Source organism: Larus michahellis, chromosome 2 (genome assembly GCF_964199755.1).
Source record: "Larus michahellis chromosome 2, bLarMic1.1, whole genome shotgun sequence".
Classification (NCBI taxonomy): Eukaryota; Metazoa; Chordata; class Aves; order Charadriiformes; family Laridae; genus Larus; species Larus michahellis.
The window spans coordinates 165,613,258-165,639,973 of record NC_133897.1 but is presented as its reverse complement, the minus strand read 5'-3'; the positions used below and the strand labels follow the sequence as shown (position 1 = coordinate 165,639,973).

Genomic DNA, 26,716 nt, shown 5'->3' with positions numbered 1-26,716 from the left:
GAGTCAAACCGGTGCCTTTCACCCGTGTTGAACCTGACCCGGCTGCATCTAAGTTTTTTCAATTTTATTATGACAATGATAATTTTTCCTTCTAAGACTGAGAGAAACAACTCAATCCTCCGTATCTGCTGCAGTGCCGGAGTCAAGGGTACACACCTTAATTATTTTCTTTAATTTTTTTTTTTAAGCAGACTATACCTGCTTGGCTGGTCTTTGACCTTCTTCTTTTTTCGACTTATTTTTTGGTCACATGAAGCACTGATGGCTTTTTTTGTCCTGATTTTGGTGTGCCAACACCAGGCGTGGTGCCTGCAGAGCTAAAGACCTCTCCAGGAGGGCTTTTGACCATGTGTTTTGAGTCCTGTGCGTGTCTCTGGTTGATGATAGAGTTAATAAAGAGTCACCGTTGAACGCGCCTTGACCAGAAATAGAGTCCCTCCCTGCCGTGGTTTGCAAGGCCAACTTGTCGAGAGCAGGCGAGTTGGTCAATAAACGCTCCGAGCAGCACCCTTGGGACTTTTGCACCGAAATGGAAACGCCTGTGTCCTTCAGCCCTTCCCTCCGTGCCAAGTTGTTTTCTTCCCCCCCCTTCCTTCGCCAACTTGCCACTCAAACCCTCTCCTTTCTGCTGTGTTTTTCCACAAGTGTCTTTCGAGCATGACAGTGGGGAGAAGAAAGACGGTATGGGGCCACAGTTGCTGCGACGTGGGGGGCTGATGACTATCAGCCCAACCCTTGCCTGTGGCTTTTGGGGGGGGGTCCCCTTTGCTCCAGGTGACTTGACTGGCTGTGCGGTGCAGGTGGGTTGGCATCCGGCAGCAGTTGGGCGTGGGGCTGCCTCTACCCACCACCAGAACCATCTCACCTGCCTGCATTTCTTCCAGGGCTACCACCTCATCTCAAGGGTTTGAGTCGTATAGCCCGGCCAGGGTGACCAAGGTGTCCCCATGTAGGTGTGAAGCAGAGAAGGGCTCCATAACCCTCTCAGGGCAACGGGGTGGGTAGGGGGGCATGGAGGTTTTGCAAGACGAACAACCACAGCTCCGGTGGTGGCATCTTCCAGTCTTCAAGCAGGACCTGTTGCTCGCAGTCCTGCCGGCGCTTAGCTGCGTACTTGCCGTCAGTGATTTTGCTCAATAACCCCTTTTTTTTCTTTTTTTTTTTTTCTTAAGATCAAAATGCTTCTTAAAAAGCAGCGTGCCACCAATACATTGGGACGTTGACTTGGTTTTTGGAGCGTCACAACCTCCCAGCTCTGCTATTGCTCCGGGGAAGAAGCAATGCGCTTGGGTGCAATTTTCCACCCTCAAGGGAACGCGGTCTTAAATAACCCCACCACATCCCAGTTGCTGGATGCGGGAGATAATTTTTCTTGCTTTTCCAAAGCACAACAGCCCTCTCCCTGCTGCTCCTGCAACCTGGGGTGAGGAGAAATTTGGGTGCAACTCGGAGCTGGTTCGGCACATGTTCCCAAGCTGGGCGGCCACCCGGGGCCCACTTCATGCGAACGGGGTCAGCAGCTGGGAAATTGCAGAGCAAAGTGCCTCCCTGGTAATTCCCAGCTGCCATTAAAGCGGCTTTAAAATAAATTCCCTCAAAGAGCAATTCCAAGTATTTGAGGGTTTGAACTTTTCCGGAGAAGGGTTTGGGAGCTGCCGGCTACCACGCTGCACCCCTGGCACAGTGAGGAAGGGCGCTGGGGGAATTGTCCTGATTATCCCAACGACTAGAAAACACTTTTTAAAAATGTATACATTATGTTTGTTTATTATCTGTGCGTGCAACACAGTGATCAGAAACGGAGCGCTGCTGGAGGCAAAGCTTGCGTTAAGCCGGGAAGGCGGGATGCTGAGCAGTGTCTTGGGATGCAGGTGATGCCGGGGCTCGGTGAACCTCACCGTGTCCTCGTACCTGGCCGCCAGCGCTTACCCGGGGCCGGGCGCCCCTCGCCATGCATTCCTCGGCCGGCTCTGCTTGGTAACACAGGCACAACAGAAAACAAACTTTACAGCGAGCTTTGCTCTCCCAGAGCCCCTGATGCTTGCTTTTTTTTTTTTTTTTTTTTTTTTTTAAAATACTTTGGAGCAATGTGGTCTTTTTTTTCTTTTTCTTTTTTTTTTTTTCTCATGCTCATGAAAATTCTCAGACCAAACTAGTAACCTCTGCTGCCCCCGGTTCATTATTCTTTAAGGTGGCGTTAGGGGGCATTTAAGGGGAGGCTTGTCCAGCCCGGCTTCCCAGCCTCTGCGTCCCCTCCTCGTTTGTACCCCGGCAGTGCCAAATTGCAGCGTCGTGCTTGCTTATGTGGCGGGCAGAAAAACAGGGATTTTTGTCAACAAACAGGAAAATTTGTCTCATCCGCACTTTCCCCCCACCTCCCCTGCCCCCGAAAGGCTCTGGATGTCCCTGCGCTGATGCTCCCCCGGGGTGATGTATCCCCCGGGGGGTACAACCTGCCGGTGATGGGGCTGTCCCCATGAGGCTGGGTACCCCGAGCTGGGGACAGCCAAGCCTTTCCTTGCAAGGACGGTGCTGGGCTCCTGCCCAAGTCCCTTTCCGGGGCCCTGCCACCACTGCAAGCACGGCCAGGCTGAAGGCTGGCGATTAAACCCATGGTCCGGGTCACCTCCTGCCCCTCTCAGTGCCCCAAATGATGGGGATGCTGATAGCGGGGACACTGATAGCGGGGATGCTGATAGCAGGGCCTCGTACAGGCAGGGAGCTTGCACCTCTGTGTAGACCTTCAAAGGGCTTGGGGATAAACTGAGCCGGTTTGGGGTAAAACCACCCTAGAAACCCCGGGTTTCCTCCCCACGCACCCTTTATTGGGTGGCTCAGCCCGCTCCCAGTTCAAACCGATTTTGTTTGCGGGCTCTGCTTTGCTCTGGCAGCTTCTTAATTAAGTTTCTATCGCATATATAAATTTTTAAATATTTTTTTTCCTGGGTGGACGTGGCGGGGCTGTCTCCTGAGGCAGGTGAAAACACATCTTGCTGCTTAAGGACAGGTAGGGAAACCTGCAAATTGCAGAGGGAGGTTTGCCACGCGTGGGACAGCAGTGGGTCCAATCCCAGCCCAAAGTCCCATCCACCAGACCACACACTTAGTTCTCTTTTTTTTTTTCCCTTTCTTTTTTTTTTTTCTTTTTTTTTCCTTTCCTCCAAGACTAATCCCTCCAGCCCCTTAGGCTTTTTTGTTGTTGTTGTTGCTCCTCTCTGAATTCCTTCTAATTTGCAGGCTGGCTGCCAGCATACAACACGCTATAAAAAGGGGACTTGTTCTTCAAGCTTCCCTCCGGTACGCAGCATTTGCACAAATAGCAACACGCTTGACGAGTAGGTCCGATTCCCCCTGCTATTACCGAAATGCTCATCGGGTGCTCGGGGAGTAGAGCCGCTGTCTTAAGACAAGCCAAGTAGAATTACACGGAGGGCCCTGAGCCCAAGTCCCAGCCGGTGTTTAAGCTCCTGTCAGCTGGAAAAACGCAGCTGGGGCTTTTTATTTTACTCCCTGTGCAGCTTTCTTCTCTCCCAGAGCAAGCAGATGTGGTTGGCATCCCTCGGTACCCCACCGGCGCAGGTACGGCTGCCGGGCGGGATGCGGGCTGGGGCAGAAGACCCACATCCTGCTGAAGCCAGCCCCGGAGGCCACCACCGATTTTTGGCTGGTTTGGAGGCCGATCCTCCCCGCCGTTACAGGCAGCCGTGATGCAAACCCCCTGCCAGCTTCCTTCTTAAAACTAATGAGCCGTTTGACCCTGGCGAGTCCTCCGGGAAAGCCGCTGCCGGAGCCTTGCTGCTCGCACGGATGCAAACTGCTCTCGTTTCCAGCTTAAATTTATTTGTGGATGACTCGTACCCATTTGGCCTCGTTCTTCTTGTACCCGCGCTGGCTTTTAGCTCGGGTGGCGTTTTTCCCTGCTCTGGTATTCATCCTCTGGCAGGCTGTACCACGCACTGGGGGTCTGCCAACCTAAATAAGCCCATTTTTCCTGGTTGAGAATGGATGGAGGGGGCGTAAGAGCATCGAGGCTTCCCCATCATGGAATGGTTTGGGTTGGAAGGGACCTCAAAGATCATCTGGTTCCAACCCCCTGCCACGGGCAGGGACACCTCCCACTAGACCAGGTTGCTCAAAGCCCCATCTAACCTGGTCTTGATCCATCCCTGGGGTGGAGACGGCCTCAGCAGCTCACATCTGTAGCTCATCCTCTTGTCAACAGAGGAAAACCAACCATGCCAACGGGCACAAGCTGGAACACAGGAAGTTCCATCTCATCATGAGGAGGAACTTCTTTCCTTTGAGGGTGGCAGAGCCCTGGCACAGGCTGCCCAGAGAGGTGGTGGAGTCTCCGTCTCTGGAGACATTCCAAACCCTCCTGGACGCGTTCCTGTGCAACCTGCTTTGGGTGACCCTGCTCTGGCAGGGGGTTGGACTAGATGATCTCCAGAGGTCCCTTCCAACCCCGACCATTCTGTGATTCTATGCAGGCTCTCCACATTCTCACCAGTGATGGTCCCAGCCTGCAGAAGGACACCCTGACCATCCTCACAATTTGAAGCCATCTAATTTCATTAGCATGCTCCTCTTTTGCAATGCCGTTTTGGTGGAGGATGAGGTTGTGTTTTTTTCTGACGGCAGCCTTCAGTGATGCCCTTCCCTCTCCTTTGGGTTGGCAACCTCAGGTAGCGGCAGGAGCGCTCGTGCTCCCGGCCGTGCTAATCTCAGCCCTGGCCTTTCTGAAGCCGAAGTTTTCTGTGCACGGCTGTGCCAGGTGCTTTGCTCAAAGGCTGAAGTGGATTTACAACACCTAAGTTCATCAGAGCAAAATATGCTCTAGGTGAACCTGCTTTGGCAGGGGGGTTGGACTAGATGGTCTCCAGAGGTCCCTTCCAACCCCTGCCATTCTGTGATGCACGTGCCTCCTTACCACCTTTTCGGGCACGTTGGACCATCTGGGGTGCAATACTTTTTGATTTAAAGCCCTTCGAAGGGGGAGTTTGAGGCTTTGTAGATGAGACCTTGCAAAACTCTGTGCTCAGAGCGGTGGCTGGGAGCTTGCTCGGGTGTAGAAGGAGCTGCGAGGTGTTTGCTTTCCCCGCCAAGGGTGGTTATTTCTCACCTTGGGGTCTCATTTCCTCCGCGTGTTCTTTTCCCTGCCACGTTCAACCTCTTTGGCGCAAGTTTTCTTTGCACACAGATGCCTTTTTCCACTTTCTGTGGAAGCTCTGTGCTTATTCCTGGTGATGCTGGGATGCTGGTTGGCCCGTCCCAGTTTGGACCCCTGCCTTCTCCTTGGCAGGCAGAGTCGGGCTGATACCTTCGATGGAAAGAAAGATGCTCCAGGTGCCATCACTCACCAGCTCCTTACTTTCTCCAAGTTAGTTCCTTTAGTTAGAAACATATTTTTGTTTATTTTTTTTTCCGTGCTGCCTAATCTAAACTGTATCAACGTGTGTCCATTTGAGGCAGGATTTTATATTCCCCCACAGAGTCCTTCCATCACGCCATGCCCTCATTAAACCAGGCGTAAATTGGCATCATTGAGGAGGAGCTGGGCTCTGCAGTTATTAGCAGGATTATTCTCATCTCTCACGGTTTCCAGCGAAGCTGCTGGGCTGGCACAACGCAATTTCCCCTAACGCTCGCCTCCGCTGTCGGGGAGAGCGATGCTTATCTGGCACCGAGGATCAGCAGCAGATCCTGGGGAGAAACCAGCGGACCTTTCCACGTTAAGTGATTATTTTTTTTTGACCCCGAGCTCCTCTTCTCCAGGCCGTGGCTGTTTAGTACATCACGTCGGGCATTAACTTTCCACCCTGAGTTTTTGAGCAGCCCATGGGCTCCTTCGCCGCCGCAGCTCCAGCACCGGAGTGCATCGCACCGTGCGCTTGTCGATGGTATCGCTGGTTTTGCTTTTTGCATTGTGTTTTCTCACCGCCTAAATCAGCATCCACAGCTTCCGGCACTCATGGTGGGTGCAGCTGGGCATTTTCTCCCTGCAGTCAATCTTCCTCCTTCCTCTCTCCCCGTTTGTTTGCTTTCTTGCTGTATTTGGAGCCAGGGGTGGTCAGTGCTTGTTTTGCAACCTTCTGCTCCTGTTATTCATTTCGTAGAAACGAAGGGGAAGGAACCACAAGCAATAAAGGGCCCGAGGTTTGAGGACTGGCTGTTTATTTGTCAAAGCTAGAAATGCAGTGGCTGAAGAGGACAAGAGGAAACCTCGGTGCAAATGTACCTCAATTAAATTCAGTCTTGCGTAAGTTAAAACTGGGGGGGGGAGCATAGCTGTAGCGGCTGGACGGGGGGATTTCCTCCTGCTGTAGTTTCACGTGGAGGTGTTAATCACTACCATTATTGCAAGTAACATTTTAGTTTTGCCTTTTGCACCTCATTTTTGCGTGCCCCGGGCTGGTTTTCCCGCACCGTGCCTGCCTGGCGCTGGGGGAGCAGTGGTGCCCATCTCCATGGCATCCTGACACTCCTTGCAGTGGGGTTGCGCGCGGCTGGTGGCAAGTGGGTGGCTATAAACCAGCCCCAGGGGGGCCAATACTGGCAAGGAGGCTGAGGCTGGCCATTAGCTGCTGGGGAGAGAGGATGAGGAGCAGCAGGGTGTCTTAGATGCCAAAGCCAGAGATGCTCTGAAGCCAAAGAAGGACCAAAATCAGTGTCTGGGTCATTCAAGAGGGTTTGAGGACCACTTAAGATCTTCTCCCTCGGAAGCAGCAATTACCAAATGAAAGGGAACGTCTTCAACCAGGCGTTTTGGAGCATCTGTTTTGAATTTTGCGCGTGCGTTTGGGGAAGGGGGGAAGGCCACTCGCTGGGTCGATGGCTGGGCAAGGCGGAGGGTGTCCTTTAGGGGATGCAGCTGGCCGCTTACAAAATGCGTTTTGACACCAGGAGTGATTTCCACATCTCTCCTCCTTTTCGGACTGCCTCATCAATAACTTTCCAAAGCTGGGCACGAGCTGGATTTCTGCTCGTGGGAGGGCGAGGGGCCATCTCCGCACAAAGCGGTGAGCGGGGGAGATGCACACGCGGTTTTCTTTTTCCATTTTGCCCCTCCTCGCTGCAGAGGAGGCATTGGCATGTAATTACCGCCGGCTTTAATCCAGCCAGACCAACTGTCTTTCTGGCAAACGTAAATACAATAGGAGCCAAAGGTTATTGCACGCCCTAAATAAAACCATTACAGCCCCAGGGCCTCACCCAAGCCCAGTCTGCAAAGCATCCAGGGCCAGCTTGGTTCAGTTTTCCTGAGCCCAGAAGACTTGGTTTGATGACAATTACCCATAACTTTGTGGTTTTTTCTTACTTTCCCCCTGCAAAGCCACCTGCACATTTGTGGCCACCGCGACACCTGCCAGGAGCAGCACATCTGGCCGGCGTTAGCGAGCTCGCTGCGGGATGCGCTTGGTTCAGGGTTTTCTTGCTAAAATTATTAGCGGCTTTAATTGAAACCAGAGGCGGGCAAAGGCACGTCACAGGGACGCGCACGGCTCAGCCCGGTGCGTGGCTGTCATCAGCATCCTGGCAAACCGCTGCCAGATGCAACCCGATGTCCTGCCCATCGGAGGGATGGATGGAGATGTCATGCAAGGTCCCACTTAGCCTGGAGGAGCCGCCCAGGAGCCCAGCACATCCCACCAGGCTTTTCTTCCACCTACTGCTCTGAACTAGGGCTTACTCCGAAACCTGGAGGATTTAACTTTCTGTCCCCGAGCAAATACAGCCCCAAGTGATGCAAATGCATGACCTCACCCAAATCTCAAGAAGAGGTAAATATTGCATCACGCAGAGCATGCTCTTATCCTTTGCCCCAGTCTGAGAAGCTCTGCCCGAGTCCACCCTGCTGCAGGGACAGGCCAGGCCAGGGAGGAGGTATATGGTGCGAAAAGCTTTCTCCTCATCACCCGGTTTAATTATCAGTGTCTTCGGCATTTGCAATGTGATGGATGATTGTCCATCCCCTGTGCAAGGCTGCTCTGGCCACTGGGGTCCCCAAAGGGATGCCAGCGGCAAGGAATTGGGTTTCACAACCCATCTTTCCACGCTCCCAGAAGATTACTGGAGGGAGAGGAATGTGCCGGAGAAAATATCCCAACCGCTGTTAAAAGGCATGGCTTTCTCTGCCCCTTTCCAGGACAGCCGTTCCTCCACCACACCAGACACCCTCCTCCGGCTGGCAGCGCCCGCTGGAGCCAGCCCCGTGTCACCTCCCCATGTCACCCTGGGGTGCCTTTGCCCTCCTGGCCTCCCCTTCATGTGCAACTAATTGCAGTTGTGATAAGTAGGCTCTTTATGAAGAAACTCTTTGCTTTTCCCTCACAGTGCTCCCGGGACAGAGCTCAGTCACTTTATATCTGGACAATAAATCTCCAGGACACACCCTCCACGCAAGGCAGGAATAATGGGCCTGCCAGATGCTTGTTCTGTCTGGGTGAAGAGCACGCCAGCCAGTTGCAGCATCTGTAAATCATTTTCCAGGAGAGCCCAGGCAGCGCAGGAGTCTCGGTTAAATCCCTTTTTTTCCAACCCTTTTGAATCATGGCGAAGGTTTCTGGGCTGCACAGAGCAGAAACATCTGTGAGCTGCGGCAGCCCACAGTGAAAGGTGCATCCCACACGTCTTGGGAGGAAGATGAAGAAGTCTCCCTCCATGGTCTTTCTGCTTCTGTAAGGCATGAAATCTTTGCCAGCAAAGGTTAAGATAGTCCATTTTCTTGGCTCCGCTCTTTACATCTGCTATTGCTTCAAAATGGTGGGAGCATCAGATGATGAGATGTGGTCCCGACGGTGGAGGGCACTGGGGAAGCTTGAACTGGTTTGGTGTTGGGTCATCTCCTCCTGGCTGATAGGACATGGAAAAGGCTGAAAGTAGGGATGGCTTTCTCTGATGTGCCTTCTCTGTTGGGTCTTCTTTTGGGACTCCATGACCCCAGTCCCTGTGTTTTGCCTCCAGCAAGAACTCTACAAGTTCTCCACAGAAGATTTCATTGCATCTGTGGTTGATGGCTGGGCCGTTGCACTCACCCTGGTTTCTCTCCCAGGCTAGTTACAAGCCTCTTGGACTCTCTCAGGCAGCTTTGGCAGGTCTCTGCTTTTCTAACCCCAGTGCTGGGGAGCCCTGGCCACAACCATAAAGTCTTTCCCCAGCTATTAGAAAGCGGTTACACTCCTTACGTGTCTTTAAATTGCCAGAAGCTGGTAAGTGGACGGGTCCTACACAAATAAACTTCTCAAGGGCAGGGAGTGAAAATATCCCTGGGCTTGTTTGGTGGAAAAAGGTTAACCAGCTTGAAGTCTATGAATTGCTGCTGACCCGACTTTGTTGACAAAATATGGTGTTATTAATTGGAGTTGCAGGCAAACCGCCTGGGGATATTTAGGAGGAACTTGTCTATCACAAGGGCTGAGATCTCCCTGGGAGAAGATCTGGCAGGGCTCTTTGGAGATGCACCTAGGGTCTTGGCCATGGTTTGGGGTTTTATTGGTGAGGATGTGGTCCCACAGTGGCTACGGGACCGTGGGGATTCACCGATGGTGGAGCTATGGCAGTTAGAGAAGGACAGGAGAAGCCCACCAAGAAGCCAGGCACCAGGTGACTCCTTCAGGGCGAGTCTCTGTTGATCTAGTTGAAGATGTCCCTGCTCATTTCGCAGGGGGGTTGGACTAGATCACCTTTAAAGATCCCTTCCAACTCAAACTATTCTATGATGACTATAATGAGACTCCTGGGTCCCTAAATTCAGGTTTCTGCTCTCAAGCTGAATCCTACCCATAGCATCATTGCCTGGGCAAGAGCAACAGCATCTTGGTGAAGGTGAAGTTCAGGAGTGTGACCTGTGCTGCTCCCAGCGTGGTCCTCAATCTCAGCAGCTGCTGACCACTGTGTTGGTGTGGGAGACGCTCACTGTCACCCTGCTGTTCCCCCAGCCCTGTGACTTATTTTAGACCATGGCAGGGCAGTGGTCGATACGTGGCCCGGTTGTACATCACAGCATTTCAACCGATCAAGAGCCACCATCGCGGCAGCCAAGCCCGGCAAGCTCCAGCGCCGGCTGCTCCCGTCGCGGCTGCAAGTTCATTCACAGCCTCTCACGGCAGCGTGTGATGAACAGCTTGCTTCCCTCGGCCTGGAAGCGAGCAGAAGAACCCATGCTGGCGCTGTCCCAAGACAGAAGCTATGGGAATCCTCCTCGACAGCGTGACAGCAAACGCTCATCTTGAGCGGGACTGGTGCTGGGAGGCTCTCACCTAACAAGCCCACGGCAAAGCCTGTCCCGTTGCAGGAAGAGCTTGCCGTGGGCTGCCAGGTTTCCTGCATTTGCGTGACTAAGCTCATTGGAAAGTACCTTCAGTGCGTGCCAGGGTGGTGGAAGTTGGCCTGCCAGCAAACAAACATGCCAGTGCTTGCCCCAGCATGCTTTGAGGAGGTGGGTAGCACCTATTGGAGATGGGCAACGGGGCTGTGCCCTCTCCTCAGATTCCCTAAAAGGCTGACAAACACCTCCAAGGTAATAAGGTCAGCCACATTTAGGTGACACGTCATATGAGTGACGGGTGGTCCTCAAGGGCTGCCAGGTCCCTGGTAGCTCCAAGGCTGAAGCCCCGTCTTCTGGGATACTCAGCCTTGCTCAATTTGTAGAATCACCATAGAATGATTAGAGTTGGAAGGGACCTTAAAGATCATCCAGTTCCAACACTTTCCACTAGACCAGGTTGCTCAAAGCCCCATCCAGCCTGGCCTAGAACACCTCCAGGGATGGGGCAGCCACAGCTTCTCTGGGCCACCTGTGCCAGTGTCTCACTACCCTCAGAGGAAAGAATTTCTTCCTAATATCTAATCTTAATCTACCCTTTTTCAGTTTACAGAATCACAGAATGGTTTGGGTTGTAAGGGATCTTAAAGACCATCTAGTTCCAACCCCCCTGCCATGGGCAGGGACACCTCCCACTAGACCAGGTTGTTCAAAGCCCCATCCAGCCTGGCCTTGAACACCTCCAGGGATGGGGCATTGACAACTTCCCTGGGCAACCTGTTCCAGTGCCTCACCACCCTCACAGTACAGAATTTCTTCCTGATACCCAATCTAAATCTACGCTCTTTCAGTTTGAGGCTGTTACCCCGTGTCCTGTCATAACACTCCCTGATAAAGAGTCCCTCTGCATTTTTCCTGTAGCCCCTTTAGATACTGGAAGGGTCTCTAAGGTCTCCCCAGATCTTCTCTTCTCCAGGCTGAACAACCCCAACTCTCTCAGCCTGGCCTCATAGCAGAGGCGCTCCAGCCCTTGGATCATCTTCGTGGCCCTCCTCTGAACTCAATTCAACGGGTCCATGTCCTTCTGATGTCGGGGGCCATGCAAGCATGGCCTGGGAGGGCCAACGAGAGCAAGATCCATATTCCTGTTCCTCTTGCGCAGCCTCTTGGCACAGTCTTGGCAAGGGTGAAGTGGCTGCAGGGGTGGAGCAGTCCGTCAGGCAGGAATTCGGAGCAGCTTGACCGTTCTCTGCAGAGCAGCCATGGCAAGCAGCCCACGTTTCACAAGTGGGGTTTTCCCATCAGGCTCTCCATCTGCTATAAATAACAGGAAACGTTTTGTCGTTTTCTGCTCCAGAGAAGGTCAGGAGCTAAATTCTATGGTCTTCAGAGCTTTAATGAGATTGGAGATTTATGTGGTATACCCAGAAGTCCCCCAGGGCTGCCTGCCTGGGGATGTTTGGTTCCTTGGATGGAGAAGTCTTGAGCCCAGCCTTTGACAATGTTAACCTTAGCCACTCTTTGTAAGATGTCGTGTCCTGCTAAATCTTCCATGTGCTCTTCATCTCCAAGATGGAATGTTAACTCTGGGATCACTGCTCACAAGATGTTTGAACCATCTTCTATCTGCAGTAGGAAAAGCTTCTACCATGGATCCCAGGATGGACACAGGGACGCCAGCCACTAGTCTCATGGCCTTGCAGCTTGCCTGACTCGTCAGCTCTTGGTATTCTACTCATGGTGGGCAAATTCCTAAAATTTTCCCTTTGCCTTCCCCATCAAGGAAGCTGGTCCTTCTTGAATCTCCCCTGGGACTGGTGGACCAGCTGTTTGACTCCTGGGTGGTTGGTCTCTGATGGCCAGACCATTGCATTTACCAGTGTGTTCCTACAGCAGGGGAATAAAGTGTCCCCAACAAATGGCAGAAGACTTCAGGAAGCCCTCAGTGCAAACTCATTTTCTAGCTTTTATTCAAATTAAAGTATTCACCTTGCAATCTCCTCCCAAACCAATACTTAGTCAAGCTTGAGGTGAAACTACTCATGCAGTGCTCTGTCATCTCCATTATTGAGGTGTACTCCTTGTGCCTGTCTCCGTCAGCTGGTAGGATCCTACCTTCTTCAAGGTTGCTGTCTTCCGTCTTCATGGCTAGGATTTTCGTTAAGACCATGATGCCAAGGGGTAGTTGGAAAGGTCCTAAGGCCTCAGCAGAAACAGATCAAAATAACTTATTTCCATTGCAGTGATGTTTGCACAGCAAGGCTGGGAGTTATCATAGAATCATAGAATGTGTTGGGTTGGAAGGGACCTTTAAAGGTCATCTAGGCCAACTCCCCTGCAGTAAGGAGGGACATCTTCAACTAGATCAGGTTGCACAGAGCAAGCCTGACCCTCTGGAGATCATCTAGTCCAACCCCCCTGCCAGAGCAGGGTCACCTGGAGCAGGTTGCACAAGAACGTGTCCAGGCGGGTTTTGAATGTCTCCAGGGATGGGGCCTCCACCACCTCTCTGGGCAACTTGTTCCAGGTTCCTGTTACCCTGCCATACCTCCTAAACTGGGGAGGTGACTGCCCCATGCTCCCACCATAGTTAGTATAAAGGATGGGGAGATAGCTCCACAAGTTGGTTTGCTCCACATAGATGGCAACTACCCTTTCTCTCTCCATTAATTAGAGAGGGAACGAAGCGCAAAGCCTGAAGGATGCTTGTCTGGGTCTAGCTGGCATGGAAGAAAGTCACACACACCTTCTCTGGCTGGTGGCAGCAATGGGTCTCCATTGGGGTCCTATTATTTCCCATTGGGCATTCCCAGCTCCTCTCCTCATGATTTACTTGGCTTGTGCTTGCATCAGGATGGAAACCCAACAAATCAAGCAGGAAGATCCAGCCCGAGGAGCTTACTCAGACATCTTGACAGCTTTCCTGGGTCATGGAGAGCCACAGACATCAGTTTTGTGCCGCCTGTCGCCCCAGCAGCCGCACAGGGAGGAGGCAGAGCTGCCGTCTGCCGCCTTTCCCGTTTCCCCAGCAGATCCAGGAATGCTTTGATGTCCGATCCCCCAGCAACAGGATTAACCACCAGTCAGACCCTGCCACCGCCTCCAAATAAATCTCCTAAACTCAGGCAAGCCCTGCGCAGAGGGGTCCCGGCATTCCCCTCTTGTGAAATAAGGGTTAAAAATAGTTTCTCCCCTTGCACCTGCCCCTTCAAAGCCAAGACTGTGTTTTATTTTTACACCCCAGATTTCCTGATGGTTGGCTCCTCTCCTGGAGCGTAGAGGACAGGGACAAACAGAAAAATTGCCCATCTCGGTGCAAAGAAGGTAGGCAGCGTGGAAAGTACGCCTGTACGCATGAGTCGGAAGGGACCCTTCCCACCCTGCCCTCTCCTTCCTATAACCTCATGCTTCGGAACCAAGGCGAAAATGCAGCTCCAGGGATGGTCCTTAGGAAAAATACCATATTTTGATCCTTTTTGCATTGTTTTTAGGCAACCCTTCAAGGGAATGCAAAAATTGAAAATGGAATTGTGCGTTTGTGAGAGTGTTAGATTTGTCTCTAAGGGGTTTTGTGGGTCTAAGGGAGCATCCCCTGCACAGACCTCTGAAGTAGCGAAGGAAGCCTGGCTCAGCCGCGATTAAATGGTTTCAGGGAGGCTCGATTATTTTTTTGTAAAAGCCTGTGTGTTTACATTTCATAAGCTTAGTTTAAAACACGTGTGTATACAAGAGCAGGCTTATTTATAAGGCAGAACAGCCCGCTGTGTCCTTACCTGACTTAAGTGTCAAGGAAGCAGCCTTTTTTTACTTTTCAGAGGCGTAGTTTAGAATAAAATACTGGTTTGCTGCGCGCCAGTGAATCTGCCCAAGAGGAGGTCAAGGCAAGGTCTTGTTTTCTGACTGTAAAAAGCTATTTTGCTTGTTTACGGAGCTTCCTCTTGCCAGCCGTCATTTTAGGTTAATCTGTTAATGACAGCTATAGGTAAAAAAACCTCATGTCTATTCCCCAGAGTCCTGGCAAGCCTGCATTGCCAAAATCCCCAACCAGCCGGGCTTCCCAGCGAACAGCGTTTGGGAACTTTCCATCGGTAAAGCAGGATTTGTTGGGTGACCCTTTCAGTCCCAGTCTTAGCACGGTTCCTGGCTTCAAATCCCCCGGGGAAATACATGCGAAAGCCTTTTTGGGGGGGGATCTTGGCATTTTCTTGGGGGAAAATTGGCATTTCCCCTTCTCCTGGGGGAAGAACTTTATTCTTGGTTTTAACCGTATGAACTGGCAGCGCACCAGCCTGGTGGCAGGAAGGTGAGGAGCACCTTATAGTGGTGAAGGAAGGATGCAGGTGGATGTTAAAGTATGGTGAGTTGTTCAATATGGACCTTAACGGCAGGGCAGGGAGGGTGAGGAGAGCCCCAGGGAGCTGCTCGTTTACACGGAAGCAAAGCGAAGCTTTGACTGTAGGACATACAATTCATCTTGCACAAGGGAGGAAAAGCCCATGTGTGTTTTTATGCTTACGCTCAGAGATATTTTTCTGCTTCTAGCAAGCTTCCATGAACCACATGGTCCTGGTGGGTATACAGATGAAGACCTAGGAGGTAGGGAGGTGAGCACATGTCATTTATACCCAGGAAGGGCTGAAGCGGATGTGGCGTGAGGGCTGGTTTCCATCCAGCAGAGCTGTAAACCAAAGCCCTGACCACTGGTGGTTATTTAAAGACTCCCGCGGCGCTTCCTGCGATGGGAAGGTGCTTGGCCTACGTTCAGGCTGGGCGACTGCTCTCTGCAAAGCCAAATAAACAGCAGCCACTTGAACTTTCCACCTTGCGGGCTCGGCCGGATGCCTCATCCCCCGGCCACGACCGGGTGCCGCGCCTTGGACGGGCCTTGCGGACAAGACTCCATGGAGGTTTCGGGGTGATGACGGCATCTTGGGGTTGAGGGGTGCTTTTCCCATCACATGAAGGACCCCATGGGATCAGTTTGGTGCTGCTTGGAGCTGAGAGGGGGCATCTGGGAAAGGAGGTCTGTGTCTCCAGGTTGGGCTGGAATGCCCTATGTGTGGGTCTGTGTCCTTCGGCGACCTTGGGCAGGGCAACAAGAGAGCAAATTATATCCTTTAACACCAGACATATACTTAAGATGCTAAATTTCCTGAGGGGAGCAGAATCCAAGTAGCTGGGACCGGGAGTCCCATCTGTCCATCAAGGCTTGTCGGGGACACGTGAATGTGGTGACCTGTTTCATCTGCAGGGCGTCCATGAAGGTGCCAAAGCATCAATGGTGAGATGCCCATCATGAAGCTTCATCAGTTGGGGAGGTTGGAGGTGGTCCCTTCCAAGCTTAACCTTTCTGTGACAGGCGATATGAAATGTCAGGCGCTCTTCTGTATGTATTTTGGTGCTTTGACTGAGTTGTATTTAAGTGGTGCATGTCTCTCCCCGCTTCTGACCCTTCCCCAGTGTCCTGAGATGTTTCAGCAACTCACATGAACCCTGCGATGGATGCTCCTTCCTCACATCCAGCGGCAGCCTCTCAGCCTGGGAACTTTTGCAAGACTTGGCAGCGGGGCTGTTGCAGGAGTATTTCACACAGGACCCAAAAATATTGCTGTCGGTGCAGCATCGGTCAGCCTGAACGCGGGGTCAGGTCCCTAAGAAATCAGACTGTTGACGAGCAAGCTTGAGCATATTCAAATGTTTCGTCTGATTTTCTTGGACCACAAAGTTTCCAAGGGAGCCAAAAAGCTGGCTGCTCTTCTTGTTGACTTTGCAGAGCAGAAATACAGCCAGGTTCAGTGAAACAAGGAAGCTCGAATTCTTGTATTGGTGTAGCAGAGGGAAAAAAAAAGCTCAATCTGGAAACGCTGAAATGCCCGCGTTAGAGATAAAAGTAAAAGCCCAAGGTGGTGTGCCCTGTCTCTGCTGCCTGCGCTCAGCATCAAGGGTGATCGCTCGGGCACGGGGCAGCCCACAACACAATATCTAGCCGCAGGATCAAAATCCTTGCTTGACATCCCTCTGAATTTCTTAGCAAAGAAGCAAATCCAGGGGCATTTCTCTCGATCAAGGTCAACAAGGTGGGTCCACGCAGGCGTTGGGGAGTGCAGATACAAGCCGTGCCGGTACGCGCCAGCGCTGAGCACAGGAGACGTCAGGCAGGAGCAGAGCATCGCTTTAAACTGCAAATGAACTCTGAAATGACGGCGAGCTCGAAGCAAGCCCGCGTTTCGGGCCAGGCTGGCAATGGATCAGCCCTGGAAAATGAAAGACGAAACTTTCTGACTTGGGTTCAAGTTATGAACTTATAAACTCCCAATTATCTGATTTAATGGACGCAAGCCAGAGAGAAACATTTTTCGAGGCGAGTGTATAGGACAGCTTCCTGAAAATGAACTCGTGGAAAAGGGCGGGATTTGGAGACTAAAAATTTGACTTCAAAATCTGGTAATTTAAAGCTGGATTAATCTCACATGGAGATATCTTGCTGTGGATCCCTGAGCTGCTCTTGAGCATCCTCCATCACGTTGCTCTTTGCTAAACTGTAGGGGCATGGCAAATTGCTTCCAAAAGTGAAAATTGAAAAAAATACCACATTTTAAGCCCATCTGAATGGTGGCAAATGTGCAGTAAGATTCGCACAGGACAGCCACCTAAGCTTACTCCTTCCCTCTGAGATAACAAGCCCCCCGCTGGGGTGTCCCGCACGTGGGTGCAGGTTTTGCCAGCAAATCCTATTACTGCGGGTTTTTTGGCGGATGCCGTTTCAGAATAAGGCTTTTTTTTCTTCCTACATCCCCTTAAAATCCTGCTTTCTTTCCTCTGTTACTTTAAAAACCGCTGTATATTCCCCAAAGTTGTCTTCAGGCGCTAAAAAAAATCAGAATATATGCCTGAGGCTCTGCGAGGGATAAAATGCAGAAGAGGCGTCACGCGCGCAGCTGGGCAGCGGTTCCTTCTGCCAGCTGCTAAAATTGGCATCTGCTAAAGTTAGCTGAGATTTCATTGAGCTCGTGTTTGCTTTATTGAAGTGGACAGGTCAAGGACCAGGGTTTTATCAGCGCCCTGGCATCAAAGGGATGTACCTGTGGTCCCGGTTGCTGGGAATCATCCTCGTCCTTGGGGCTGTGGCCGCAAGCCGGGAGGATGGCCGGGGCGTGCTGCTGGTGAGGGCTTGGTGACTGTCACCAACTTTGGAGGCAGCGATGCCCACGACGCTGCTCCTGCCTGCCATGGTGCCGGCGAAGCGAGTGAGCTCAGAGTTAATCCTCGGTATTAACCAAAATCTCCTAGTCTTACCCCAGTGCAAGACCCGTGCGCTGTGCTGGTCTCCTGGGAGCAGATTTGGGGCAGGTGCCCCTTTGCAGTTGAGTTGGGTGAAGGCTTCACGGGTGCATCCATCCAAATGCAGGTCCAGCTTCACAGGAGACATTAATTTACATCCCAGGAATGTCCAGCTTCACAGGAGAGGTGGGTCGGTGTTTCCAGACCCTGACAGGAAGCTTCTTGGTGAGGTCCCCAAAGTCCTTCAGGTGCCACCATGGGGTGGAGTAAATGCAGCACACGGGAAGAGGCTGGGGGAAGTCCTGCTGTGTTTCTAGTAAATGCCTGTCTAGAGCATGCTAATGATGGCAGAGAGGATGTACTCCATCTGTTTAGTGAACCGACACTTACGGTAGATCTGGAAACGGGGTGGGAAGTGTTTTATCAACCAGCTGATAAAAGAAAATGCCGGGGAAATTCCCGCCTGGGAACACGCAGCGCAGTTTCACACCGTGCCACAGCATTTAATTACAGCGCTCATTTAGCGGCCCTTGGCTGCCCGTCCCCGTGCCGTGCCAGTACAGCTGCCTGTCTGCGGGGAGACGGGGTGGGAATCGATCAAGCTGAAAATAGACTTTTTTGGTTTTTTTAATAATTCCCCCAAGGCAAGATCGGCTCCCGGGTGCCCTCACCAAGGCGCCCATCAACGTCTCGATGCTCTCGTGCCGGTTAAGGCTGAGTAAAACCAGGGGTGCGGCTGACTTTGTGCTGGAGCGGATGAGCCCCATCCATGCCCTGTGGCTGGAGGGGACATCTTCGGTGGCCCTCATCTCTCTGCTCCCTCGGGCTGAACCAGCCCATCCCTGGGTTGGTGTTGCTGTTGGTTGTCATGTGCAATCCCAAATTTAAATTGTTTTTTAAACAGCAAAACGTCCGTAGTGCTGCCTGCTGCGAGTACTCTGTGCGCAGCTCCTGTAGGGCGCCGTAGGGTGTTTTTTCTGCTAAGATAGTTAAAATAGTATGAATTTCAGCATGGAGACAGATCCATTAATAGGAATGCCCTCATTTAGCTGCTTCTCCGTACCACAGGAGCTTCTAATGGGGGAATTGATCCAGCAGTAGGTCAGCGCTGGGTGTTTCTGCGCTTCTGCGAGGTCTCCATGGATTTTCCTCGATGTTGCATTTTCTTTTTGCTGCGGCCCGGCTCTTTAGGAAGCGGCATGAGAAAGAGATGGAGAAAAACGCTCCCCGGGGTGCACCCGTGACAGGCAGGATTGGGAATAGCTGTCTGCCTCCCTTCCCAGGCTGAAATCATCCTGTGCGCCCCTGGGAGTGGAGAGGCTGGGACCACCCTGGCCTCCTCTGGCCGGATCTCAAAGCAAGTATTTAACCCGGTCGGCCAAGTCACTCCTGTGTTTCTGGCAGATCAGGAACACCCAGGGTAGGTCCCGTGGCTCTCCTGTAGAGCCCATACGTGCAGGAACACCCGGTGCCGCTGAGCAAGGAGTCCAAGGAAGGGATCCGTGGTGCCCGGTGAGCACAGGGTGGCCAGAGAAGAGAAAGGACAGTGGTGGGGGAGCCTGGATTTTAGGCACAGTCCTGTTTTACTTGTGGTCCATGCAGCCGATGACGTTGGAGGGATGCTGCCCTGTGGTCCCACCACCAGCTGTGATGCCCCATGGCAAGGCAGGGCTGGTCCCACTGGTTTTGCTGAGCTCGGCACAGCGACTCGGTCTCCAGGAGCCTGCAGTGGGATGGTTGGAACATCGCTGGCTTGGATGGGATGAGGCTCCATGGGTTTGCCTCTCCCTTGGGTCGTGTACAAAGAGCCTTTCTCAGAATCCCGGAATGGTAGGGGTTGGAAGGGACCTTCGGAGGTCATCTAGTCCAACCCCCCTGCCAACCAAAGCAGGGTCACCCAGAGCAGGCTGGACAGGAACGCGTCCAGGTAAGTTTGGAATGTCTCCAGAGAAGGAGACTCCCCCACCTCTCTGGGCAGCCCGTGCCAGGGCTCTGCCACCCTCAAAGGAACGAAGTTTTTCCTCATGTTGAGATGGAATTTCCTCTGTTCCAGTTTGTGCCCGTTGTCCCTTGTCCTGTCACCGGGCACCACTGAAGAGTCTGGCCCCATCCTCTTGGCACCCGCCCTTTAGATATTGCTCAGCATTGATGAGATCCCCTCTGTCTTCTCTTCTCCAGGCTGAACAGCCCCAGGTCTCTGAGCCTTTCCTCATCAGAGAGGTGCTCCAGTCCCTTGGTTGTCTCTGTAGCCCGCCGCTGGACTGTCTCCAGTAGTTGGCCGTCCTTCTTGAACTAGGGAACTTTGCCCTCCACAACAGCTTTGGCTTTTTGCTTGTTTTTGCGGTTGCTTTTTCATTCACCTCCTTTGCCTTTTTTCCCCGCACAGAGGCAGGGCATGTGCACGTGCATCCCCAAAAACCTTTACCACCATCGGTAGCTGGCTGCTGGCTTCATCATAAATGATGAATTCAGGGTTGTGGCTTAATTTATTCAGGGAAACTCATTTGCTTTCAGCTTGGTTAGAGCCTGCTCCAGAGCGCAGCAAGGGTGGCTGGGAAATGCCACCCACGCCGGGGTGTCAAAACACCTCTGAAACCATCCGGGAGCCGAGCAGAGCCGGAGCAGCTTGCGTGTCTCCAGGCCATTAAAGCGTACCCCTGGGGCCGGGGAGGATGTGCAGAGCACGGATGAAACGCCGCGTCCTGCCTGTCCCATCCCTGCTGGATCCGGCTGTAGGAGCTAAGGAAGTTTTCCTGCTGAGCAGGGTGGGGAGGCTTCACATCTCAGCCTTTATTTAATTTTCAGGTGATAAAAGCGTTGCTTCCCTGCCTGGCGCTTCTGAGCAGCCAGCACATTCAAACGCTTCCCTTTCTGCGGGGAATTTGCATTTCCCTAAAGGCAGCACCAGTTTTATGCAAATATCCCGATGAAAGAAAGTCAAAGCCAAAGTGTGCTCATGAGTAAGCGTTTCTGGGCATTTTTTGAGCAGTCAGACACTCTTGGAAACCTTTTGGGCATTTTCAGGGAGAAGCGGCGTGGCATTGCAAACCGCAGGCTCCTCCAGCCCGAAAAGCACTGTGCGATGACTGCTTCACCTCCGCGTTGTCCAGAAAGGTCATTTCGGGTTGCAACATCCTACTGTTGGATTTGGTTCTCCCGGGTGCACCATTCCCATGGGATGTGGCATCCCCACTTGTTGCAGTGTTCACATGATGCTTGGCAATGGGGTTCCTGCATTGTAAACCTTTAAACCTTGAGATCGAGTGCACCCTCAGCAAGTTTGCCGACACGACACCAAACTGTGGTGCGGTCGACATGCTGGAGGGAAGAGATGCCATCCAGAGGGACCTGGACAGGCTGGAGAGGTGGGTCCGTGCGAACCTCATGAAGTTCAATCAGGCCAAGGGCAAGGTCCTGCATGTGGGTCGGGGCAATCCCAGGCACAAATACAGGCTGGGCAGAGAATGGATTGAGAGCAGCCCTGAGGAGACAGACTTGGGGATGTTGGTAGATGAGAAGCTCAACATGAGCCGGCAATGTGCGCTCACAGCCCAGAAAGCCAACCATATCCTGGGCTGCAGCCCCAGCAGCACGGCCAGCAGGGCGAGGGGTGGGATTCTGCCCCTCTGCTCCGCTCTGGTGAGACCCCCCTGCAGTGCTGCCTCCAGCTCTGGGGCACCAACAGCAGAAGGACGTGGACCTGTTGGAGTGGGTCCAAAAGAGGCCACGAAGATGGTCCGAGGGCTGGAGCCCCTCTGCTGTGAGGACAGGCTGAGAGAGTTGGGGTTGTTCAGCCTGGAGAAGAGAAGGCTCTGGGGAGACCTTAGAGCCCCTTCCAGTACCTAAAGAGGCTCCAGGAAAGATGAGGAGGGACTCTGGACCAGGGAGTGGAGCGACAGGACAAGGGGTAATGGTTTTAAACGGAAAGAGGGGAGATTTAGATTAGATATTAGGAAGAAATTCTTGACTGTCAGGGCAGTGAGACACTGGCCCAGGTTGCCCAGAGAAGCTGTGGCTGCCCCATCCCTGGAGGTGTTCAAGGCCAGGATGGATGGGGCTTGGAGCAACCTGGTCCAGTGACCTAGATGACCTTCAAGATCCCTTCCAACCCAAACCATTCTGTGATTCTATGAATCTCGTCTTTCCTTCTCTTTCTGCCATTCCCCTGAGGACATGGTCCTTCTCCTTCAATGGTCTCCAGAATCACCTGGGCACAGTGCATTGGAGCCAGCTGGGCTGTGCTGCATGACCTTCTCCTCACTTTTCGTGCTGGGATGGGGAGAGAAGCGAGTAGCAGCATCCCACAGTGGCTCTGACATCTCATATTTGGATCAGGCTTTTTGCTCATGCAAATCATCGCAATTTCTCTTTCTGAGATCCCAGAGCGTTTTGCTGGCTTTTATAAAACCACCGCTGGAAATCCTTCCTGTGAGTGACAGGAATATGATTAGACAACTCTGTTCATCTTATGTATTGAAAGACAGCTCATTTAAGTGACAAGAACCTCCCAGATCTCTATAGCGTGCCATCAAATCCATTTTTAGCTGGTTTTGCTTCAAAGAGCAGCCGAGAGCAGCCTTGGCATGACAGAGCACCATTGCGTTGCAAGTGAGGATGTGATTTAAAACGTGCTCATCTGGAGCACCAGTAGCCCACTTTCTGCTGCTGGTTCACAGCCTGGAGGGAGACCAACTTGATTGGAACAGGGGAACCCATTTTGGCAGCCCAAGGCCATGTCCTGAGCTGCAGCATTGTAGGACTCTGGTCCCAATGCAAAAGGGGTTTTCAGCACATTTTCCTAAAGCTCAGAGAGTCCTGTTCCAGCGAGGATTTTTAATCCCATGGCAAACCTTGAATTCAGTTTGAAGAGGTGAGCTGGGAGGGTGCTGGCATGGAGATCCTCAGGGAAAGGCCGTGGTGCCACCTGGCCACCCTGGCCACTGGGCAGTCATAGAATCAGAATGGTTTGCGATGGAAAGGGCTATGGGCAGAGATTCCTTCCATTAGACCAGGCTGCTCAAAGCCTGATTCAGACTGACCTTGAACACTTCCAGGGGTGGGGCATCCACAACTTCCTTGGGCATCCTCTTCCAGTGCCTCATCACCTTCATCCTAAAGAGTTTCTTCCTTATGTCCAATCTAGATTTACCCTCTTAGTTTAAGACCATTGCCCCTTGTCCTTTCACTACAGGCCGTGGTAAAAAGTCTTTGCACCGGCTCAATTTTCTTCCTCCAAAGTGATGGTCAATCCTTCTTTCTCCTCCTTCCAGTTTGTCCCCCATCTCCCATGTTGTCAGGGTGTAAATTGGGATGAGGAGGAGAGGCAATGCTTTACATACCTGGGCTCGGCCACGGGCAGGCTCTGCACAGAAGCAGACACACCGATGTCTCGCCAGCGAGAACAGCTGGAACTTCTGGCCTTTCGTCGCCTTTGATCTTTTATTTGAAAGAAAAAACACCTCTATTTGCTCTGCGAGCTCTTGCGGGTGGGGGACGCCTCTCGGCGCCTGCCAGCACAGCATCCCTTGGCACTGGATTCTCGTGCAAGAGCAGCAGCGGCTCAGACCAAAGGGTTTTGTCCCTGTGGCTGGCGGTGGCCGGGTGCAGGTAGGAGAGAGTACAGGATCAGGCCATACCCGTAGTCCTGCATCCAAAACCGGCAGCTCGGATGTACCTGCTTATAAAAGCACAGCTTTGCCGATGTGTTGCCTTTGCAGAGCAGAGGTCCTGTGGCAACCAGGGAGCTGTGCCATGGCTTTTTTCTGGAGCTAAGGAGGCTTCTGGAAGGGGTTATCATGGAAAACCTTCTCTACAGGTTTGGTGCTTGGTGAGACGGGCAGGCTTGGTGAGATGGGCCAGGCTTGGTGGGATGTGCTAGGACCTTGTCATGCCAGGGGTCTGCAGCATGCCTGGGCACTGTGGGACCTTGCAGCATCCCACGCAGCAGCAGGGCATTTTCCCATCTCCCTTCACTTGCTCCACAGCTTTTAGTTATCCTGGCTGACACCCCTCTTGTTCCCCCCGGCATCTCTCCGAATTACTGGTAGCCCTGGAGGGACACTTATTACCTGCGTGCAGCATCTCTGTCCCATCCTGCTGGAAAGGGGACAACCCTAGAAGCAGCAGTGGGGGCTGGTGAGGACAAGGAGGAGCCATCCCAGGGTTTTCCATGCAGCACTGTCCCCATGGGCTGGTGGCTGCCTTCAAAAGTGCTCTGGTTCCCACCACAAGGCAGAGGGCTTGTGGTGTTGCCGACCCTAGTAGCCTGTCACGATATGTGTGACCCTGTCTCCGTGGGGTGAAATGTGTAGACACGGTTCTGGGGAGCAAGGGTGAGATGGTTTGGGAGGACAACTTCTGAGAGCACAGGGTCTGGATGGTGGAGGAAGCTCAAGGACTCACAAACACCATCTCAGCCTGGTGCCATTGATTTGGAAAATCTGCCTTTCTCCCAAGCTTGGCTTCTCTCATCAATGCTGGCTATAGCTTGGTGCCACCAGAGAAGACTTTTTCATGGGGCTTATCACACACAGAGCACGTTTTCTTCTGTCCCATGTTCCCACCCCCGGCGTGTCATGGAGCAGGGTGTACTTTCAGCACTATCTGCAGGTCGAAATCCACCTGTTGGGTAGTTTGAGTTCCTGGAGCCCCCTTCTTCGTCAACAAATGTCCATCAAAGCCACCGCGGCTGGTTGGTGTTGGAGGTTGTGCAAGATGTGCCGATGACGCAGAAAGGGCTGCCGGTGCCCTTTGGTCAGGGCTGCCGTTGGCTTGACGAGGAGGTAGGACCAGACGGCATAGGGACATCTTCACATCAGGATGTCACCACCGAGCGGGGACATGCCAAATAGCAAAGTGCAGGTCCGGTGGAAAACGGAACGGTTGAAGACCAGGGGCCAAAACACCGGTTTTGGGGAAGGCAGTGGAAAAACTGAACGCAGGCTGCGCCTCTCGCAAAAATAGCCTCCTCGGCACGGACTCAAGCTGTACTTGGAAGGGCAGGTCATGACAGCCCCCACCATGCCCTTCCCAGGGTGAGCCGCTGCTGCCCGCGCTCCTGGTGCTTCCCCCCCGCCCTGCATTTCGCCGTTCAGACACCTGCCACGAGTATTAAATTTGTTAGAAATGCTGCGAGAAACCACAAGAAAAGCTGAGCAGATGTTCAGCCGCACCAGAGATTCGGGTGGGAGAGGCACGTGGCAGTGGCAGTTGTCAGAGGGGGGACCATTTGGGTCAGTTTTCCCCCCTTATGTGTGTTTTGGGGTGAGGATGTTGCTTTGGGATTATTTTTTTTTTCTTTCCAAGGATACTCTTGGGCAGGACAGGAAGCCTGGAAATGCCCCATCAGAGGCAGAATGGCTTTTTTTTTTTTTTCTTCCCTGATTCCTCTGGCCAAAATAAATCCCTGAAGGATGGTGGGGGGAGCTAGCCCCCAGTATTTGGGGTGCCTGACTTCCCTGTGGACCAGCCATCCCCAAACAACTGAGCTTTTGACCCCCGCCCCCCGGCACAAACAACCCTCTGGGATGCACCCTCTGCAGATTTGGGAGGCAGCCAGCCCGAAGCCTGCTATTAACTTTTCCCCGTGGAGTGGGCCTCTCTTCCTCCCCCCTCTTTTTTTTTTTTTTTTTTTTTTTCCTCCTTTCCCTTCAAATCCAAGCCAGGAAAAGCCTCTGACGTCGGCGCCGCAGCTGCGAGCTCCTCGCGGCTGCTGGGGGAAGGCGGCAGAGAGGGGATATCCCGGATCATAAAAACCAGGATCTCGCTGCGAGCGGCTGCCCGTGAGTCGTCCGCTGCCGGGGATGGGGTGGGAAGGACCGGGAGGGGGCTGCGTTCAGCTGGGGAGGGTCCTTCCCCCCCGCCAGTGCTGAACATTTGGTGCCTTTTTGTGTTTTTTATGAGCTTCTCCCAGCGGCTAAATCTTTTATGGTGCAAAAAGGAATTTGGTTAAAAAAAAAAATTGCCATCTGTGCACACCCCAAATTCGGGTTGCTTGGGGGGGGTTCCTTTGGGAAAATTCGGGTTGCTTTGGGAAAACCTGAAATCGCAGCTAAAGGGTTCTTCAAGGGATTCCTGGAGCATCTCACGTTGCCTCTGGAGTGTCGCCCCACGCGTGCCGGATGGGAGAGGCAGCCCCGGCACCGGTGGCCATCGCGGGCATCCTCGTGTCGGCATGGGGTCCCTGTCCTGTCGGGGTTGTGGACCGGCACCAAAGCGTGCGAGAGGCAAAAACAACCCCGAAAGGGCCGCTTTAGGCACTTTCCACGCTGTGTCTCCGCCTCCCTTCAAAGAAAAAAAGGTGCACATAAAAGATAAAAAGGGGTCGATCGTGTTACTGGGGCCTCCGGTGTGTTCTCGGCTTGCACAGCGCTGCAAAGACTGTGCTCTTTTTATCTGTCTCGTTGTCTCATCTTCCCTGTTCCTCCCTCTTTCCCGGTCTCCTGAGTGCCTCCTGCTTGTAAATCCCCACGCCGGCATCTTTCCCTCCTGCCTAAATACCACTGAACTCCTTAAATCTGAGCAGGACTATAGAGCCAAGGGCTGTACGGCTCTTTTCTGCCAGTTTACGTGGGAGCCAGCAGTTACCGTGCACTAAAAAAGGATGTGGAGGAAGACGCGTGAACTAGTTCATGTCGCAGGTGGGTTTCAGTGGGCTTCCGAAAGCTCCCCGTCGCTCTCCCCCTGCGCCCGTGCAATTTTAATCCTCCTTCTTGATGTTCTGTTCAGAAAACATCCCCTGTGGCAAAAGAAACAAACAAAAAAAGACCCTTGGGGCAAAAAACCCCACGATGTTCTCCCAGCAGACAGTGCTGGGCCCTGCTCTATTCCTGGTGGCAGATATCCCGCAGCCGCCGTCACCTCCCTGCGGTGTCAGGCACGGCTTTTCCAGGACATCCCCATCTTCTCTTTCCGGCCCTGCACCTGGAGCAGGACGTGCCGCTGGCCGCTTACCCCCCTGCCCCCAGACGCCAGCTCCTGCGGGGTGTTTTGTTTCCGTCGCTCTCCTTCTGGACCTTTCCTGTTTCCTTCATCGCGGATGTGGCCAGAGGAAGTCTCAGCGCGTTGGCTTTCCTCTGGCTGGGTCCCAGCTGCGGTCACGGGCTGGGGACGGCACCATGGCTCTTCGCATCCTGGGACCTCTCCTCCCTGGTGGCAGTGCTGCTGGTAGAT

At 52.9% G+C, this 26,716-nt stretch overlaps 1 protein-coding gene across 4 annotated transcripts in view; it reads left to right on the top strand.

Annotated features, from left to right (window-relative positions):
* Positions 1–26,716, top strand: part of PTP4A3 (protein tyrosine phosphatase 4A3) — a 52,430-nt gene that overhangs the window by 5,708 nt on the left and 20,006 nt on the right. The window contains exon 1 of one of the 4 annotated variants that reach the window (XM_074577938.1): positions 24,710–25,326. The exons of 2 other annotated variants lie outside the window; for them this stretch is intronic. The gene's annotated coding sequence lies outside the window, so the exon portion shown is untranslated. Of the gene's footprint in view, positions 1–24,709; positions 25,327–25,802; positions 26,185–26,716 lie in introns of those variants that run through there. One more of the 4 variants, XM_074577939.1, reaches the window with a different exon arrangement.